The following is a 20,688-nucleotide window of genomic DNA, read 5'->3' as shown; positions in this document are numbered from 1 at the left end:
ATTAAACCACTGATTGGGGGATATTTGTGACCACCGGTATACCCTGGTATCTTTCAAGACCCCCAGATAGTCCCTCCCCATTTTCTTAAAAGTACTTGGCCTGGATGGAAGACAGGTGGAAGAAGAAGAAACTTTTAGGATAAAATCAGATAGGATGAGGTTTCCAAGGAGATGGGAGGGTACGTACACAATCTGCGTTACTAACCAAATGACAGGTTTGAGATTTAATTTTCCTTCTAATCTTTTTTCCTTTAAAATAATTATTGTATCTTTTACAGTTTGTTCCAGCCTGCCAATCCTAGAGCTACACATCGTCTGTACTTGTCTAACTATGAGTGGGTGGATAAAACCAAAGCGGAGAGATTAAGGGCACTATCCCATGAAGGCTAGGCCAGGATGCCCTGCCCCACTAGCCCCCCAGCTCAGCTGGGTAGCTCAAGCCCCTTCCCTGCCACCACCCAACACCCCCATTTCCACCTTGGCTCCCCTCATAGACTGCTAGCCCTCTTTCTCCTGCTGAGCGCCCTCACCCCCAGGTAAGCCCCTGCAGCCTGCATCCCCAAGTGGCCCTCTTCCTTCCTTCTTTCTTTCCGAGTTGTTCTCAGCAGCAATGCAGACAGCCTAGGCCTCCTTCATCCCTGCTCTGTGTGGGACGGGCAGTGAAAGGTACCTCTGAATGGAGAGGAGTAGACAGGGTGAATTAATGGCAGAGGCAGAAGAGTAACACAGCCCAAGCAGAACAAAACGAGGGTGACCCGCACGAAACAAAGCGCCACAATAGATCATTTCTGAAAAGTCATCCGGCAGCTTTGAAACCATGGGCTGTGGGCTCCAGGGCAGCGTCTCATCCATGGCTTTCAGGAGGCATGAATGGACGGGAACAGTAACTCTTTTTCATGCCTCTTTCAGGGGGACTTGTCGGCCGAGAAGGATTTACCATTCAATTCCCATACTTTTATGTGGGAAATTAGGAATTTGTCCCTTTAAAAGAAATTGCCTTTTAAACTCTCATAAATTGTTGTGATTTTATAGATTCACCCAAACTTCTTCTTCCTTCCACTTATATATCATTTTTAAAAACACTCATAAATACACACTCATATGCACACGATCGCACGCGTGCGCACACACACACAGATCCGTCTTCTCCTCTTTGCTCATGTCTTCCATTCAAGACATGTCCAGCGACAGAAACATTTTGTCTTTCCGTTTTATGCCCTGTTAGATTTTGTCTCCAACATAACAATGTTATTTTATCATTTTTTTTGTCAAACTCTCAAATTCTTTTCTGAATAGAGAAGACTAAAAAAAAAAAAGGAATAATAATAACACCGCCGAGCTGCACAGGTGCCAAGTGCTAGGCAGAGCTGGCGAGATGCAAAACTGACCAGGGCATTCAATTCATTTTCAGCAACCATGTAGAGGTCTGTCTGACTCCCTCCACCAGCCCTGGGCACAGCACTTTCTGAACTGTGCAGAAAAAACAATCAAGTTTTACTAGGGACCATCTCCAATCAGTGCTCCCAGCCACCACGGACTGACCGTTGGTCCAACACTGGGCCTTACTACCTGCCTGTTTGCTTCCCAGAAGTCCACTGTGTTTGGCCATATTAATCTCATTAACCTTCCCTATCAGTTTCAACAGCAGCGAAGACTTGAGAACGTGTAGTTCCTGGCAAACGAGTCAAGCTTTGGCTCCCTGCCAGTACATTTGAACATTTGATCTGGCTCCCCAGGCCCCTTCCAGAGGCTGGCTTTTTTTTTTTTCCTTAGGAAGAAAGCACAAACAAGGGAGCCTTGCCATACAAAATGCAGCCATGTGTGACTCCAGGCTACCTCCCCTCCCTCCTCTTGCCAGTGTTTCCCAGACTCCAGTCCTTAGAGTAGAGGGAGCTGAGCTGATGATGCTTGCCTTTCTCTGGGGTTGGTCAAGCATGCGGCACCTTAGGCAGAGTACCCCCCCCCCCAGAAGGCTTTAGGCAAAGAGGGAGGACTGGGGGAACAGAAGGCCTTCCTCCTCAGCAGGTCTATAAGGCCAGACTGGGGGCTTCTAAACACTTTCTCTGGTGCAAATGCTGACACTAGACATAGATAGATAGATAGATAGATAGATAGATAGATAGATAGATAGATAGATAGATAGATAGATATAGATAGATAGATAGATATAAATATATATATTTCTTAGCAGGAAAAAATCTAACCCCATAGAAGTCTCTAATTCAGTGATTCTCAACCTGTGGGTCACAACCCCTTTGGGAGGGTCAACAACTCTTTCACAGGGGTAGCCTAAGACCATCAGAAAACACGGATATTTACCTCACGATTCATAACAGTAGCAAAATTACAGTTATGAAGTAGCAACAACAATAATTTTATGGTTTAGGGGGCCAGCACAGCATGAGGAACTGTATTAAAAGGGTCGCAGCATCGGGGAGGTTGAGAAGCACTGCTTTAAACAGACTTAACTTGGATGGAGTCAGACTCTGATATCACTTTCTGTAGTTTTTTTTTTAATCAATTTGTTTTATTTCTGAAAGTGTTAAAAACCCTGAGAAAGAAAGTCCTAGTACTGACTTTATGGAACTATGAGCCTGAACACTCAGCCCTTTTCTTTCTTGCTCGTAATCATGTCAAGAGACACACTGTTGCTTTTTAAATATAATTTATACGTATGTGTGTGCACCTGTCTGGGTGAGTGTATGCACACATGTGTGTGAAGGTCCCCACAGACGCCAGAAGAGGCCATTGGATCCCTCAGCACTGTGGTTATACACGTTTGGAAGCTACTTGATGTGGCTGCAGGGATCTGAACTCTGTCTCCGTGATTTAGCAAGTGTTCATAATTCTGAGCCATATTTCCAACCCCAATACTGCCCTTTTAAGAGGGAAATATGCCTTAAAATTAAGATTTGGGGTTGAAGATATAACTCAACGGTAAACTTCCTGACTACCATGAGTGAGACCTAGGTTCCATCCATAGCATTGAAAGAAAACTTCAATTAATATTTGAAAAAAATGGGAGCTCTTAAATACAGGTATCATTTGCTTGTAAAAATAGGTAGCTTTAATGATCTGGGAAGATTTAATTTGTAATTTAAAGTATTTGTTTTGATTATGTTTAATTTAAATATATGTTGCCATTAGGTACATGTTGCAATATACTTAAGTATCTAATTTCAAATTACAATATTTACACTTCTTTACTGTCTTCTGAACCTGTAGAACTTCCAAAGTCCAGGCCTTTCTAATCCTCCTGGCAACAGCTCTCACATCCTTCAGTAATAGCAGCACTCAGCACCTCTGGGGAAGTCTTTTCATCAAACTCACCCACACTACCGAAGTAGGCACATTGACAAGCTGACATCACCACCGAGTTCCCAAGCAGCTACACCAGCCATTTGGAATAGGACAGCATGCTGCTTAAGAAATCCTTCTTCCAATTTAACCCATGAGAAAAACAAAAACCAGCTTCTGCTTATTTTTTAATTAAACTATATGGTTAGAAAACTTTTTCCATGATTTTGCCTACGACCCTTGCAGCCTGCAGCGCTCTATGAATTTCCTCTCCGTAGCTGTGACAAAGCAGTTTAAGGAAGAAAGGGTTTATGGGGGCTTCCAGTTCCAGAGAAGACACTAGTTCATCATGGCAGCCAGAGCTCGAGGTCATTGCCTCACAGTGCATTATCAGTCCAGCAACAGAAAACAAAGAAGAGGTGGGGACCTGTATTCAGCCCTCACTCCACTTCTTGAATGTCCTCACCTTCCCAAACAGTACCACCAGATGAAGACCCAATTGTTCAAACTACAGGGGCCAACGCACCATGGTCAGTGCAACTGCAGACATGTAGTTTGCCATGATGCTTTGCCCACAAAGCAGTTAACATCGTAAGATATTCATGAAGTGACTTACCCTTCTTCCACCTCATGTCTTGCTTAAAACTTTTCAGTAGCTTCATATCTAGTGAAGAATAAATACTGTCTCCCGTACAGTGTCCCTCTACCTTCTTTCGTCTTGTTTTCCATTCCTTGTATCCAAGAATTTTTCCTTACCCCAGGGATTCTGCATGTATTGCTCTGGACTTGGAATGGCACGCCACCCCTTGCATACTTAGCTTCTTCTCTTTGTTTTAGACTCAACTAAAACATCCACTCCTCACAGCGACTTTATCTGATCATGCCATTGGAAAGTTAGGTCAAGTTTCTTTTGTTGGCATCATATGTAACATGTAACACATACCATGTAACAGTCACAGAATCTATAATCTAAATCTTTGGAATGATGAAAAGAAGAAAGAATTGAGGAAAACAAAATATTAGCTTGAGGCCAGCAGTAATTGAGTAGCATTCAAACTACATATATTCAGTACAAGTAATTGAAGGCAATGTCAACTTTTCAGTCTAGGAATGATCTGCATTATTCAAGGTCAATCCTAAGGTCACATATTAACAAGGACTTGAAATTCATCAACTCATAGGATGAAATCAATTCTCCTTTTACACAGCAGTATGATATTATTGGACCGTCCAGGCTAGCAAGATGCTCTGTTTCAGGTGGTAATGATGAGATCTAGGCTCTGGGGCAGCTCCCAAAGGCACAGAACATTGTTTGGTCCAGTGGAGATGCCAGCATAGTGAGGGAGAAAGCAATAGTCTAGTACACAGTGACATCCATTGAAGTCATGCAGAGTTGTTTGTACCACTTGGGCTCATTTTTCCCAGTTGAGAAGCTGATCTCATATGATGTGTAGGAGGCTGGTAAAGATCATCTCCAGCTGTGTGACTGTATGCTCAGGAATAAAGGAAAGACAGATTGGACAGCTAATCTGCCACCTTTTCCTTTGGCTGGAAAAGAAAGATCTCAAACTCAGCCCCGCCACCACCCTATAAACCTTATGGCAATTGAGGAGGCAACTCAACATAAGGAAATACAAATAATCTCTACTGCCCTGTAAAGACTCCAATATACCCAATCCTCTCCCTCTCTTGCCTCTGAAGCTAACAATATAGCCAGATGTATTGCTATTTCAACAGCTACATTCTCCCACTCAGACTTTCTTTGTCTGTTTAAGAAGGACTCAGGAAAGGCAATTGAGTGTCGTGAGGGAGACAGAAAGACAATATCCTTCCATGTTCCCAAGAGAGTCCCAAGAAAGAAGGCTTAAGAGCCTTCTTTCTATGAGTTCTTGACCAAAGTACTTAACATTCCTAAGACCCAATTTGATCACCTCCCAAGCAGAAGCTGCCATTCCTGTCTTAGGATTTCTATTCCTGGGAAGAGACATAGACACCATGACCATGGCTGCTCTTATAAAGGGAAGCATTTAATTGGGGTGGCCCACTTGTAGTTTCAGAGGTTCAGTTTATCACCATGGACGGGAGCATGGGGGCATACAGGCAGATATGGTGCTAACTGCATCTTGATCAGAAGGCAACAGGAAGTCAACTCAGACACTGGATGATATCTTGAGCATAGGAAACCTCAAAACCCACCACCACAGTGTCCACAAGACCAACAAAGCCACACCTAATAGGGTCACTTGCTATAAGCTTATGGGGACCAATTACATTCAAAGTACCACAATATCTAGTTATATTATAGATAGTCTAATTAAATGCACAACCTCATGTGAAGTTCTAAGTTTGGGGGTTTGTTGGTTTTGTTTTTTTTTTTAAGATTTATTATGTATACAGTGTTCTGCCTACACACCAGAAGAAGGCATCAGATCTCATTATAGATGGTTGTGAGCCACCGTGTGGGTGCTGGGAATTGAATTCAGGAACTCTGAAAGAGCAGCCAGTGCTCTTAACCTCTAAGTCATCTCTCTAGCCCTTTTGTTTGTTTCTTAGGAAAAAAACATTTAACCATATTCTCTAAATTATTTTTGTTTCACTCAATGCTCCTTTTGTGCTGAGCAATCCACCTATTTCCTCATCCTGAGGACTTGGTTCTCTGGACTATCTTCAACTCCATGGCTATCTACAGCCTTCTTCCAAACACATCCACAATCTGTCTCCATTCTTATCCTACACATGATTGTCTTTGTTTATGATGTTGTGTGGTTGTCCCCCAGTTCATGAGTGTTGGGAGCAGTGAGACCCCAGATCCTGAATTTCTTGTAATCCCCTAATCTGAGTGCCTACAGCTGCTCTGAGCACGAGACCTTCAGGAGTTCCTGAAGGCAGGAGAGTGGTTTCTGGTGGGTTTGGCTGGGGCGTGGCTATCTCTACATAATCTGCCCCTGAACACAATAAAGCGAGCATTCTTGCGGAATTCAAGGATGACCTGTGTCACTGTCTCTCTGTCCTTGTGTGTCTGTGTCTTTTAACCTCCAGCCCCCTTGTCCGAAGCTCGCGAACTGGGTGCCAGCGCACAGAACACGTGAGCACTTTCCCTACTGATTAGACTACGAGCCCTTCCCATAGCAGATAGTTCTGGCAGCCGCAATGTCTCACACAATGGAACTTCACAATATCCACTCAACAAACACTCTTTGATTTATTGAAACGGATTAAAGTAAGCTCTACATGACCATAGAAGCACAAATAAATTCAGAAGACTAGTTCCAAACATTGGCGGATTCCACATTTTTTTTTGCTAGTAAAATATTATGCTTATAGGTTTGTCATTCATGGCTCACTTGCCCCTCTCTGCAGAAAAAGCTGAAATGTGGCTAAAATTATATAACACCCTGGAACTTCTGGTAACTCGGGCTATTTCCTTCTGGGTGGTGTTTATTCTATGCCACAAACACCTGAATTACTGAAACTGGAGTCCTTCCAGGTTCCCTGGTTGGGGTTCTAGTACCTTGTGGATTGGCAAGTATGTCTGACCAAAAAGAAAAAAAAAATATAGGGAATGCTTGGCCTTTCGTTCATCTGAGAATTACACCTTTTCCAAGAAAAGCTAAATGGCTCATTCATGCTTTCGTTTCTCTTCCTCCAGGCTGGTTTCCTGAGGATATTTCTTCTCTAGGCCGGCGTGTTTTCTTTCTTTCTTCTTTCTTTTTAAATAGGTTGCAGTAAGAGGAGAATTTTAGACTTCAATTGGATGAATCTTGGTTTAGAGTCTGTTATGAAAACGGGCACCATTCCCATCATCTCATCTGTTACGGAGGGAAAACAGCTCGCACATGAATAGCGTCCACTCCGTGGCCTCTGCTGACCAGCTCCCCCACGGCGGGACTCGGATCCACATGGGGTCCCTCAGCGCCGTCTCTGAGCAGGGCTCACTAATAGGCACCATCCGGGAACTGAGCTGTTATTTTTTCCTTTCTTTCTGCATCACTTTTATCATCAAGAGAGGTGGAAACTTTCACATGTCAAGGGCTTTCTGCACAGGAAACTCTAGTACGGCCTTCACACACCCTGAATTCTCCAGAGGGGAAGTCATGGAGTGACCCGGAAAACTTGAGCAGAGGAACAAAGCTCCTTGGCCGGAAGGCATCCATCTGGGGCTTCCAGCGGGAAACTGGGAGATATATATATATATACCACCCGCAAACCTGGGGCTTGCTCCAGACCACCTCCATCCTTGAAACCTATTTTCAAAATAGAAGATGTCATGAACTGCAGACCTCTGGTCTAAGATCTCCCACCCTGAACCATGCAATAAAGTTAAACGCAGGGAAGAAAAATACTTTGTTTGGCTCACCTGGAAGACTTAGGCCACAGAGAACTCGGCAGGCCAAAGTAAAAGTCTCTTAGAAAACCAAAGGGGCTCGTCAACAAAGGCAACCTTGCCGTGCAAGAAAATGTACCATTTCCAAAACGGCAACAAAATTGGTACCCGTTTTCTCAAAGTGGTAAACCAGGCAGGGTTGTAGAAAGGGTATTTTGACCTTTATTCACAAAGGAATAAAAGTTCCTGGTGGGTGAGGAGCATGCAAGTGAAAGCCGTGTGGGATGTGGAGGACCTCAGGAAGAACAGACTCCAGGCTGTCGGGAGCTTGTCGACCTGGGCTGTGGACAGGGAGGTCATTGTTCTCTAGGAGCCTCCACGCAGCTGAGGATTAGGCAATCTGCACAAACCATGGGCATCCTTTTACCAGAGTGTGTGGTAAAGGTTCCCTTACCTGAAAATATATGATGATGAACTACGTGACTTATCAAAGAGCCGTTAGTTGGTCCTAGTGTGTGGTACACACCTATAACCCCTCCTAGAGATGCTGAGGCAAGAAGACCATGAATTCAAGAGAGCCTAGGATATATGAGAATCTGTCTTTAAAAACAAACAAGACAAGTCATTGGAGAGCACAGTGGCTTGACGGCACATGAAAAGAGGTGTAGGGCTAGCAAGAACCATTACAAAAGCATCCAGTGGGTTACAGGATGGAAGGACTGGTTCTTTGCATAGCATGGAATCCTCTGACCAACTGCCGTAGTCAGGGTCCCAGGGGGACACTGAGAGCCTACTCCAGAAGGTAACTAGGAGAAGTCAAGAATCAGTTTCTGGAAATAAAGTCAGCATTAAGAAAATCAAAACAGTGTTAAAGAGCTGTCAATACACACACACACACACACACACACACACACACACACACAGACTGAAGCAGTACTAGGGAACTCTGAATCCTTCACTGGAAATGATGAACTTCCTCCAGCTGATTCCTACCCCTAATGATGGTTACCTTTCCCAACTGAAAGGGTTGATTCCCATCATTGAGAAGACATGACTCTTACCATTGAGAGGGCTGACCCCAGTCCCATTAGAAGAACTGACTTCCACCATTGGAAGGACTCCCTACACTGCAGACTGTGGATTCTTCCTTTGGGAGGGCTCTGAACCTACCTCACCACCCCCCAAATCCATAAAAGCAAGAGTGTCACATTCTGGCCATCAGGAAAGCAGGGACTGGCCATCAGTATCTGGGACTCACCGTCTTGCTATCTATTCTTCTAACCCAGCTGAAGCTTGAAAACAAGAAAGTCATTGATGCCACAGAGTTCTCCACAAAAGCAGGAAGTGCAAATGGAAAGGGTCCAGTTCACAGCCTCCACACTCCCATCCAAACTTTCATTTCATTGCCTAAGCATAAGTTCCTGGGAAACCCCAGCCAACTCAGCCTTAATGGTGTCCCAAAGATCTCAGTCCCTGTACACTGTTTGCAAGAATAGATTTGTTAAGGATTGACCATGTTCATTAAAAAAAAGAAACTGCATATTTAACAGCAACTGTGAAATAAAAGGCAACATTTTTTTTTTACAATGTAAAACTATTCCTTAACAGGGTGTTTCCCTATGGTAGACTAATTCTTAATTTGTCCATTCTGCCTAAAGCCAGATAGCCAAGATACATACAAAATAAAACAGAGGCTGGGCAGTGGTGGTGCACATTTTTAATTCCAGTACTCAGGAAGCAGAGACAGGTGGATCTCTGTGAGTTCGAGGCCAACCTGGTCTACGGAGTGAGTTCCAGGACAGGCTCCAAAGCTGCAGACAAACGCTGTCCTGAAACCACATATACACCCCAAAAAATAAAAATAAGAATATAAATAAATAGAAATAGAATAGGCTAAAACCAATGCACTGAGAGTCTATGTATGCTTAGCTGGAACAAAGAAAAGTCAGGGGACTACAGCATTTTGAATTGCCTTTAATGCAAGAATACACTAACTGCGGCATTCTCCAAACTTCCCAGACCCCAGAACTAAGAGAGTAAGGCAACTGTTGCCAGGATTGCTCAGCAAGCTGTGCTCAACCACGGAAAGATGGCAGCAGTGGAAAGATGTGAGCCTTTTTTACCATGGGAGCTTTTTGGAGACCAGTGCTGTCTGGATTTGATGACAGGTAATGACATTAACTAATTAGAAAACTAATCACATTTTGGAGCAGTGGAAGCTGAGATCATGATAAGCATAATCAAATCCCTGACTTCAGGGCTTCGGGAATTGGAGGATAAGTTTCCTCCATGCACAAAGCTTGAACAGATGCCCTTCGGGGTCCTTTGTCTGGATTTTTAGGAGCTATGGAGCAGCGTTCGAACCTGTTGTGAACAGCAGCACCCAGTGTCTGGATGTGAGCTCAGCAAGCCAACTGTGCTCCAGGGTCTTCCTAATGAGTCCCAACTGACGGAGGATGTACCTTGCCTTTCTGCTCTCAGGAGCCCCCGTCAAGGTAAGCTTGTGACTCTACAACCCCTATATTTTCCTCTAAGCCTCTGAAGACCTGTAACCCCGACCCCCACCTCTGGCCCAGCCACACTGGATAATCTACAGCCCACTGGAGCCTCCCTTAATTGCTGTCCAATTCTTGCAAAGGTGAACACATCTATCCCATTTGCCTTGGCACATCGATGGGAGAATGCCGTGAATTCGTGTTTAATTGGTGTTGTAAACAGTCGTTAATATAAAGAGTATTGCTAGTATGGAGCCAAATTAAAGGCCCGTGTGTCTGACATATGAATATCAGTCGCTAAAAGGGAATTAGACACAATATTAAGATGAGAAGCTGGGTACTTTCCAGTGGTCTGGCAGCGGCCCCTCTGCCCATTCTGTATTTCCTTCTAAGGCCTGGGAAGAAAGGGGCCAGGCCTACTGCTTTCAGAGCCTCATCAGTCTTTATGGAGACAACAGAGCAGGGAGCTGTGCTGTAGTAATGCCCTGGTGGTTCTTCTCATCTGCTGATGTTTCCTAAGCACCAATGTAAGACTTAAAAGGAACTGAAATCCTGATGTAAACACTGTCCCTGTCCCCTGGAAAATGACGTACCTTCACTCTCGCATGCACGCCCATCCACTCACCCTACAATTAAAGCTGTTCTATGAGTTTACCCTCACTGTTCAGAAACCAAGCCATCACTTACGAAAAAGAGAAGCATTCAGAGACACGGGTTTCAATTAACTTTGCCATTGATTTTTGTGTAATTCTGGGGAGGCATGACTCTTTTGACAAAATGGGGACAGGGAACTCAACAGTTAATAGAGGTTCTGATGAGAGCAGCCAACCAGCATTGAGACATTTGCAATCCTGACCCTGCAAAAAAGGCAAAACCAGGAGGCAAGAGGATTGGAGGTGAGGCCTGTTGAACTGCCCCCAGCCTGAAAGTCTGTCATTCAGACAGAATGATATTGAAAAGTAAAGTGTGCCCGTGATTTATTTGTTTGTTTGGGTTGTTTAGTTTGGTTTGATTTGGCTTAATCTTTCTGCCTTTTGAGACAGGATTTTACAGTGTAGCCAGTGCTAGCTAGCCTCAAGCTCAAGATTTCCCTGCCTCTGTCTCCCCCGTGGTAGGATCACTGCTATGCACAGCCTTTTGTAGCTATACTTTTTCATCTTTAGGCAGTTCCTACTTTTGGTGATTTACATAACTGGGTTTTCTGGAAAACTGGTAAAGAAGATATATGCCCAACCTTGCTTTTCTAAACACTACAATTGTTTCATAGTTGTGAAATATCTATTAGTCACATGAGGTAGTACACACATGCACACATGTGCAAGCACACACACACACACACACACACACACACACACACACACACCATACCCAGAAGCACAGCAGAGGAAGTCTCTGATATGGATATAATGTTTAATGTGGTATGTCATGAGATGTCTACCAGAGGAAGAAGTCTCTATGAAATAGATTTAAACTAACAGTTTAATCAGATAAGTATGCAACATTCATCTCTATCCCCAGCAATATGATTGGGGGATAATGAATGAAGGGAAGGAGTTCTTTAGAATACATCTCTAAATGAGTAAATCCAGCTATCATCAGAGGTCTTTCCCCAGGGAGTGTTGTAGGACGTCTATTGCTGTGATAAAACACTATGACCAAAACTTGAGGGGGAAAGACTTTATTTCATCTTACAGCGTGCAGTCCATCATTCGGGGAGATCAGGGCAGAAAGTAAGGCAGGAACTAGGAGGCAGGAGTTGATACAGAGGCAAGTAAGGCTGGCCCACCATGCCTTGCTCTGCCTGCTTTCTTATAGTACCTAGGACCACCCATCCAGGGATGGCAGGCACAACCCACAATGGGATGGACTCTCCCATGGTGATCATCTATCCAAAAAATGCAACACAGGCTTGTCCCCTCGGTGAGGGCATTTTCCTCAACTAAAATTTCTTCTTCCAAAATGACTCCAGCTTGTGTCTAGTTGACATAAAACTAGCCAGCACAGGGAGGCAGGGGCAGGACCCACCTCAGGCTTCATCTTCATAGACAGGTAAACCTTTAGAGACAAGGAAAAAAACAAAAAGGGAAATGTGGGACAAGGAACTATTCAAAGTTTACTGAACTTTCCAATGAGGAATTCTGCCCTGGCACACACTTATCAAGTTTTGGAAGACCTGATGGTAGAGCAGGGGTTCCCTTCTCTAGGGGAGGGAGAAAGGAGTGATAAATAACCTTTCAAAGAAGTATAAGGAGAAAGAGTTAGAACCAAGATCCTCCTCAAATACAAATGCAAAAAGTGAATCCACTCAGTTTCAGGACTGCTCAAGTAAACCACACAAGGCAACCTGTTCCTAGCTGAATACCTTGAAATCATTCCTGGTAATGGAGCTCTGTCATGGGGATGCCGATATCACCTGTTGTCTCCAAGGAAACAGTAGGATTACTGAGGGGACTTCCTAGAAGTACCATTGCCCACAGTAGTACTTAGGAAACTGCTGTTTATACCTTTGTCTACTCATAAATCAGTCCTGATACAAGGGCTTTGTCCCTCACCACCATGTGGCATGGGTCCTGATTTTCCAGTCCTTCCAGAGATGTATGGGAAGATATGAAGTGACTTTCCTAGGATCTCATGGTGACTAGGTGTGGTGATTTGAATGGTATGAACTATCATCTTTACTGGATATGCCAACTTTTCTGTCCTTATAGAAACATAATGATTTAAATATGGAAAACAAAGACTTTTGCTATTTCCCTACTGTCATTCTTCATCATGAGCCAAATTAGTTTATCTTTAGATTGCAATTTGGTAGAGTTTCATTAAAATCACTAAATGAGTGCAGGTTTAGGGACAGAATTTGCAACAATCTCTGAAATGACCCTACGTGTACTTCTTTCATTTTGTGCCACATATTTATGTTCTGCAGCATTCTGGGCATTGGCAATCATAAAATAAAAATATCAGTCAATATTGAGAAACACTGGGAGTGTAAAATTATATTTCTTTATGATCTATTGTCAGTAAATGTTTAGTTTCTACACAATATATAAATAGATATAAAGATAGATGATAGATAGATAGACAGACAGACAGATAATAGATAGATAGAAGATAGATAGATACTGATAGAAATATATGTACCCGGAGACATATAAAAATTTATTTGGTAAAAACGTAGTCCCAAGTAGAAAAAGTTCAAGAAGCTGGATGCTTTCCTATATCAGCAGAAAATGTGTTTTGACTCCATGCTACATCCAGGAAATCCAGCACAGTCTCAGGCTCCTTCCATCATATCTTCAAAGTCTATGCCCTATGGCATCAGTTCGTCTCATTCTAGGGGCCAGTGACAAATGATCCAGCAGCCAGTTACTGCTGAGGCTGAAGCTTAGTGGACTTCTGCTGAGGCTGAAGCTTAGTGGACTGTCTCCAAAGGCTTATGTATTATAGGCTTGGCTCTTAGGGTGGTACCATTGGAGACTTAGGAGACCGGCCTAGTAGAAGATCGGTAGGTTTTTAAGGAGGTGACCTTGAAAGAGGTTGGGAGTTGTGAGACTCCAGCACCCTTCCTTTCTTCCCCTTGGCATCCTGGCTATGAGGCAAGGGCGCTGCTCTGCTCCACACTCCCACCATGCTCTGCTGCCTCTCCACAGGCCCAAATTGATCAGGTTCAGGAGATCCTGGAATAAAATCATCACCCAACATGAATATTTTTCTCTTTTTAAGTTGATTATCACACATGTTTATTACAGTAACAGAAAACTAAGACAGTTATGCCCTGATGCCGGGTCAGGGCCACATCAATAAAACACCCTTTCTTTGCTTCTCTTCTTCCAGCCACAACCATTGTGCCCCAAACCCTTCCTACTCTGGGACCAACTTCTCCATCAGAGAGGCAGCACATGAGGTTTTCCTCAAGCTCTACTTTTTTGGTAAGCTCAAACTAATATGTCTGAATCAGGAGGACCAGTGCACATGCTAACAATAGGTGTGATGATAAGAGCCATGATACAAGAATTCTCTGAGTTTACAGGGAGGAATTGTAAAAAGAGAGGCTGATACACCAAGAAAAATGTATGCCTTTTAAAAGACATGCATCTTCAGTAGTGGGATTTACACTGTGTCAAAATGTTTATTTCTATCCTGAAAAACATTTCCAATGGGGCAAAATTAGAATATCAAGGTGGACAAGATTAGGAAGTAAACAGAAAGTGTGGTAGTCTAAATGAGAATGACCTCTACAAGCTCCTAAGTTTGGATATTTGGTCACCAGTTGGTAGAATTGTTTTGAAGGGTTAGGAGTCATGGCTTCTTGGGACGTATGTCACTGGAGACAACTTTGGGGTTTCAAAAACCCACTCCACTCACAGTTAGCTCTCCCTGCCTGGTGCTTGAGGATCAGATTGAGCTCTCAGCTACTGTGGCAGCACCGTGCCTATCTGCCGCTGCTACGCTCCTTGCCACAATGGTCATAGACTCTACTATCCTGTGGAACCATGAGTCCCAAATTAAATGCTTTCTAAGTTGCCTTTGGTCATGATATTTTCCAACAGCAGTAAAGAAACTAACCAAGACAGAAGGGAATTCACTCTGCTGAGAGGCACTTACGCGGGCTGATGAACATGCCCCAGTTCCCTGTGGAGGGGTGAGTGCTATCTGCCACAACACTGGGTGTGGCTTTGCATATGCTCTCGATATGTGAAGCAACCTGCATTCCTCCAATGGGCAACGTGTCTTATGTCCTGGGCGGGTCTAGGAAGCAATATAGCATATCAACAAATCTGTGCAGGCTGTGGAGCTGTGCCTGCCTACCTAGGTGGGGAGAAGAGCCAATGGAGGAGCAGGGTAGAACTTTCTACTACAGCCCTCAGAGGTGACACGCGTGCAATTTTTCCATCAGGCAATTTTGTTGGTTCCTTTGTTTCAGAGACTCATGTAACTTTTAGGTTCTACAAAGAACAGGCAGACAATCACACCAAACATGAGGGAAATCAAAGGATAAATACCAAAAACAGAAGCTATCAATTACACGCCTGTCTTCTACCAACACAAGGAAAGTATAAAGTACACACTTTAGTGGAGTTTTTTTTTTTTTTTGAGTACTCTACTACTGTCTCCAAACTGGCAAGACAGAGGCGTGTAACCGAATGTGTATAGCCGCACAGCTGGGAGCACCTACCTCTGGCACAGCCATATTTAACAGGTGTTTATTGAGCGGCACAGCTGGATCATTTCTCTCGGAAAGATTCCCCTGGGCCGTGTATATTCAACCTCCCAAGCCTATGTTGTCTCTTTCCGTTCGTAGCTACAGTGATCAGTTCCCCACATTCCAGTGTTCTTTCTCTTTCCTCCTTTGGCTTGAACACACACAAAAGGGTGAAGACACACACACAAAATGAACAAAGTGTCAGGACAACATTTTTCACAATGGCAATGCATTGGGCCAGCATTTGCTACTGTGGCGAAGCACTTGAGATGGTCAACTTTAAAAGAGGGAAGGAAGGTTTGTGGTTTGAAAGTTTTCAGTCTATGACTGGCCAATCCTGCTGCTTTGGGCCTGCAACCTTATCCCTCAGATGACAGAAAGGATAGCATGATTTTATCTTTATAGATAACGTCAACCACCAATACAATAGCTTAAGCTGGCCAACCGCTTGGTACCCTGGCACCTCAGCACCCGGAATGCTGGGGTTTCAGATGTACACCACCACACTCAGCAAGGATAGCTACTGCTTGGCCCAGAAGCATAGCCGTACAATACTAACCTTAGAGCACTGACATCTTGATAAAGATGCCACCCGTCCACAAGTTCCTGTCATGTCCAGCTCTCCTTGGGTTGCAGACAGAGCAAATGTCTGGCATTATCTGTGTCTGCCACTGGGCTGAATAACCATGGCAGGACCTTCTCTCTAAATTGACTTCTTGCCCTAAATTTTTGTTTCCTTCTTTCTCCATGTCACTTCTTCTACTCATAAAATTACTGAGTCGCCAAGGTTTGGGAGCATTTTTTAGTGAATACCTTTATAAAAAAAAAATATGTATAAGAAGCAGGTAGCACAGAAACGGAACATTGCTTAGCGTGTGCTCAGTCCAGAATACCATCTCCAGAAAAACAACAAAGGACAAAAAGACAAAAATCTTGACACATCTATTTCTTCAGTTGTCTTTAATAGATACTGAACTAAAATGACCAATATTAGGAGCCAAAACTTTTTCTGTAAAGAGCCACTAAGTCTCTTAGGCCATACAGCCTCTGCCACAGCCACTTGGTGCTGCATGCACAAGCACCATAAACAACACAGAAAACAACGGGCAGGTCTAGATGCAACAGAACTTCATTAATTGGAATCAGCAATGGGAAAGACACATCCCAGGGACCCTTCTTGCCAACCCCTGGACCAGCACCAACTTGGAGGAAAAATCCTATCGGATGCATCATTTCTTCATCTGAGCGCTTCCTGTTGGAGAAGGGTCTTCATAAGGCTTGATGAAGGCTCATATCTAGGCACTCTGTCCCTCTCCCTCAACGTCCTTTGATAAGTGCCAGTTGGCAAGGGGACCGTCCTTCCACGGCAGTTATTCTGAAAGACAAAGCAGGGGTAGAGATTAAAGCCAGGCCCAGGTCTTTGTGCCGTGCTCAGCATATCAAGTGGTCCTCTTCAGATCGGACTGTGCTGGCTGTACACCTTCAGAAAGAGACAGAACCATTCTTTCGCTCAATAGTCTTCCGTGTGGGTGTGGGAGGGAAGGTTGACGAAAAGGCCCTTCTGAAAGGCCGGCTGAAAGGAAACCATTCTCCCTGGCACCACGGACGACTCTTTCTCATGTGAAGCTGCGTGATCCTTTTCATTTTACTCCTCAAGCACCCCGTGGCACCCATCCACGTATTAGGCTAATAACTGCATGAAGCTAGTTAAAAGGAACCCGAGCAATTATTTTAATTAGAGGAGAACAAAAATAACACTCCTGGCTTCTGTTTTAAGGGGGCAAGAAGGAAGTAGTCAGGGTTCAAAAAGATCCCACAAAATATTTTTTTGTGAAAGGAAAAATAATTAAGGCCAAATTTAGAATGTACTCGCAATAAATGGGCCAAATAAAATGAATGGCCCCACTGTGCAGCCAGGACCCATTCACAGAGAAGAGCTCCAGAAAGCTCATTTCTATGTGATACCATCTTGAGGACACAGCCAATTTTACACAGTGAAAGTGAATGTCTAGTAGACTTTAATGATCCTTGTGAATCCCTCACGCACCCTCTTAAAGAGTTTCTGTGTAAACTCTTTTATTAATAAGAGACAGGGGCAGGATCTGGCTCATTTTGCCTTTTAAGCAGGATTTTTTTGTTGTTTGAATTTTTAAATTGCTCTGGAGAAATCTACCTTCACAGAAGATCCCTGTTGCTAATCTGTTCTATACAAGGTGGCCTCCGTCACAAGAGGACTTTAATCGCTGGACTGCGCTCCACGACACAGGGAGAGCTCGGAGCCACAGATTTCCCCAGCCTTGGCCTCAAGCCTCAGTGGAGAGACTCTGCCGCTTTGACCTCTTCCTCACATCTGCCTCTTCTAAAAAGAAACAAAATGAAACTCAGAGCCGTCAGCTGGTTGCTATTGTTTGCGCTCTGTGGCTCTACAAATGCTAGCTGAGCACCTACCCACCCAACCCCCCCCCCCCCCCCCCCCACACACACACACACACACAGGCGCGAAGTTCCAGATTCCCACAGATCACCAGGGCCTGAGCTCCGCCGCACACAGCTCCATAGCCATTTACTCCTACAGACAAAAACATGGGCAGAAACAAGAGCCAGCCGCCCTGGCTCGATTGGGTCAGGGTGATCTAGCCTGAGCTTAATATTAAAGAGTGGATTACCCGAGAGACACACATGGATGTTTCAGGCCGAAAGATCAGCGCAAGCAGAAGCTGAGACACTCAGAACCCTGGTGCGCAGACAGAGCTAGCCCCAGTACAGTGAGTGAGTGATCCGACAAAACGAGAGGAGCCGAGAAAACAAGCTGCAAAGAGAAGCCCCAGCCAGGTGCTGTAGTTTGAAGACTGGTATCTCCTCCGGTTCCCACTCTATCCTAGGACAGTCGGTCTATTGTCGCTTGTAGCCTGGGCTATGAGTGGGACATCTGAATGCTAATCCATCCTTTCTCAGGCGTTCAACTGCTCACCCTTAGAAGGAAAACGGACCACCTCTTGTTTACCTCTTGTTGAAAAGCATGAGGTGAATGTTGAAGTTTGCTTGCTGTTGCTATAATTAACACCACGATCAAAAGCAGCTAAGGGGAGGAGAGGTTTTTATCTCACCTCACACATACAGGTCACAGTCCATCGCTGAGGAAAGCCAGAGCAGGAACGGAAGCAGAAACTGCAGAAGAATGCTGCGTGCTGGCCTCGCTCTCATGCTCATGGTTAGCCTGTTTATATAGCCAAGGTCCACCTGCCCAGGGATGGGGCCGGCCATGGTGCGCTGGTCCCTCCCACAGCAATCAGTTGAAATAATCCCTCACAGATATGGTCACAGGCCAATGGGATTGCAGCAAGACTTCAGTTAACGTTCCCTCTTCCCAGGTCACTCTAGGTTGTGTGAGTTGGCAATGGAAATTAATTAGGCTACTGTTTTTGCCAATAGTGAGTGTGATGTTGTAAAGAGGTGTGGCCTTTGGGTGGTGATGACATCATGGGCACCTCTACCTTCACGAAGGAGAATAGTGCCCTCATTTTACAGCAAGGCACAAACTGGCTCCCTGCACCTTCCACCATGTAAGAATTCCACCACAAGACACCATTTCTGCAGTCCAAATGGGACATTTGTTACTGTTGGCACTTTAATCTTGGGCTTCCCCCTCTCTCCCAGAACTATGAGCAATACATTTCTTCTGTTTATTAATTATCTAGGCCAGGGCCAAGAGCGTAGCTTAGAGGCCAAACTCTTGCCTGGCAGGCAGAAAATCCCAAGTTTCATCCTCATCAGCACAGAACAACAGATCATCCCATCTAAGGTCCGTGGTGGAGCAGCCCACACAGACCGCAATAACAGGTCACAGGTGAGCCTGTGCCAAGCCTACATTTGCTCTGTGAAACGATACAAACCACCTCACTGCTGGCAGCAAGGGGCTGAGATGGTCAACTGTTCAGTTCAGAGGCCAGGCTATCAGTGAAAACAGGGTTGGCCTAGGAAGAGAGGAGGTGAGAAAGGGGAGCTACGTGCCATAGGACTGGAGCAGGTTTTAAAAATAAGAAATCTCGCCGGGCGGTGGTGGTGCACACCTTTAATCCCAGCACTCGGGAGGCAGAGGCAGGCGGATCTCTGTGAGTTCGAGGCCAGCCTGGTCTACAAGAGCTAGTTCCAGGACAGGAACCAAAAGCTACAGAGAAACCCTGTCTCGAAAAATCAAAAAAAAGAAACAAAAAATAAGAAATCTCTCTCAGGAGCAATGCCTGATGGGGTCAAAAGCCAGAGTTAAAGCCAACTTTGAAGACTCACCCTGAGGACCACGGGCTTTAGCTGAGTGTCATCACTTGTCCCAGGAGGCTTTTTCTGTCATAGGTTTTCTTTTAAACCCAAATGGCTTTCAAAATCAAAATGGAGTAACTAATTCCAACCTAAGCTACATGAATATACTGTTGAGTGCCGTTCAGAAACTCAGCCAACAGTCCAATTCTATTTACTTTTTTTAAAATGTATTCATTTTTATTTTGTGTGCATTGGTGTTTTACCTACAAGCATGTCTGTATGAGTGTGTCGGATCCCTTGGCAATGGTGTTACAGACAGCTGTGAGCCGCCATGTGGACACTGGGACCGGAACCTGGGTCCTCTGGAAGAGCAGTCAATGCTCTTAACTGCTGAGCAGTCTCTCCAGCCCCCTGTTTACAAACCTTATGCAAAGCCAGAGCTTCCCGTTTCAAGTCTAAGCTAACACACACAGGAGATGAAAGGAGAGGAGGCTATGGTGAGTGTTCAGACCACTGCAGACAAGTTTAATCGCTCTGTTAGATTATCAGCCTTCTCAGGGGGTTCCCTGTGAATGAAATCTGAGAGAAATCCATCTCGCGGTTTACGAGCTGAACCTGATGACACAGTGGAGGAGACCCTTACGGCAAATGGCAGGCACACTTCATTCACAAGCGTCGTCACAAAAGTACACATTGCACGAATGAGGAAAACACGTGCAACAGTATGTAAAGGAAAACGCCACAGCCAGGTTGGGTTCTGTCCAAAATACCAGGCGGGTTAGCATTCGAAAGTCCATTGGAAAAAAAAGAATATGAGAGAGGCAGGGGCTGTGTTGAATACAAGATAGGATCTAGCAGGAGAGGGGCCGGAATGGGGCATAAAAATGTCTACAAGTCATTGTCTATGAGCATAAAATTGTCATGGAATTTAAAAATATGAGGGAAACCTACCGAATAATTTGTCACGCTGGTGGAAGGAAGAGAGAGGGGCACATCACTGTACACAGGAGAAGGGTTTCACTTAGGGTAAAGAGGTCAACATGAAGCGCTGGGGAAAAGGTCTTCCCAGTGAATGGAGCATAAGCGGATACTGGTAACAGAAGTCAACTTGA

The 20,688-nt window shown here is 44.5% G+C and overlaps 1 long non-coding RNA gene across 8 annotated transcripts in view; it reads right to left on the bottom strand.

Moving 5' to 3' along the window:
- Positions 1-11,790: 11,790 nt before the first annotated feature.
- The window catches only part of LOC121450467, a 54,084-nt gene continuing 45,186 nt past the window's right edge, over positions 11,791-20,688 (bottom strand). For 5 of the 8 annotated variants that reach the window (XR_005974601.1, XR_005974603.1, XR_005974607.1 and 2 more), the window contains one exon: positions 16,160-16,694. This is a non-coding gene — a long non-coding RNA (uncharacterized LOC121450467). Of the gene's footprint in view, positions 12,172-13,257; positions 13,794-14,925; positions 15,063-15,292; positions 15,471-15,878; positions 16,133-16,159; positions 16,695-20,688 lie in introns of those variants that run through there. The other 3 variants (XR_005974604.1, XR_005974602.1, XR_005974606.1) reach the window with 3 other exon arrangements.

Source organism: Microtus oregoni, unplaced genomic scaffold, assembly GCF_018167655.1.
Source record: "Microtus oregoni isolate MIOR12 unplaced genomic scaffold, Mior012 000007F_ref0000211, whole genome shotgun sequence".
In the NCBI taxonomy this organism is placed as follows: domain Eukaryota; kingdom Metazoa; phylum Chordata; class Mammalia; order Rodentia; family Cricetidae; genus Microtus; species Microtus oregoni.
The sequence above is the reverse complement of the archived record's forward strand: the minus strand, read 5'-3'. Positions and strand labels throughout refer to the sequence as shown.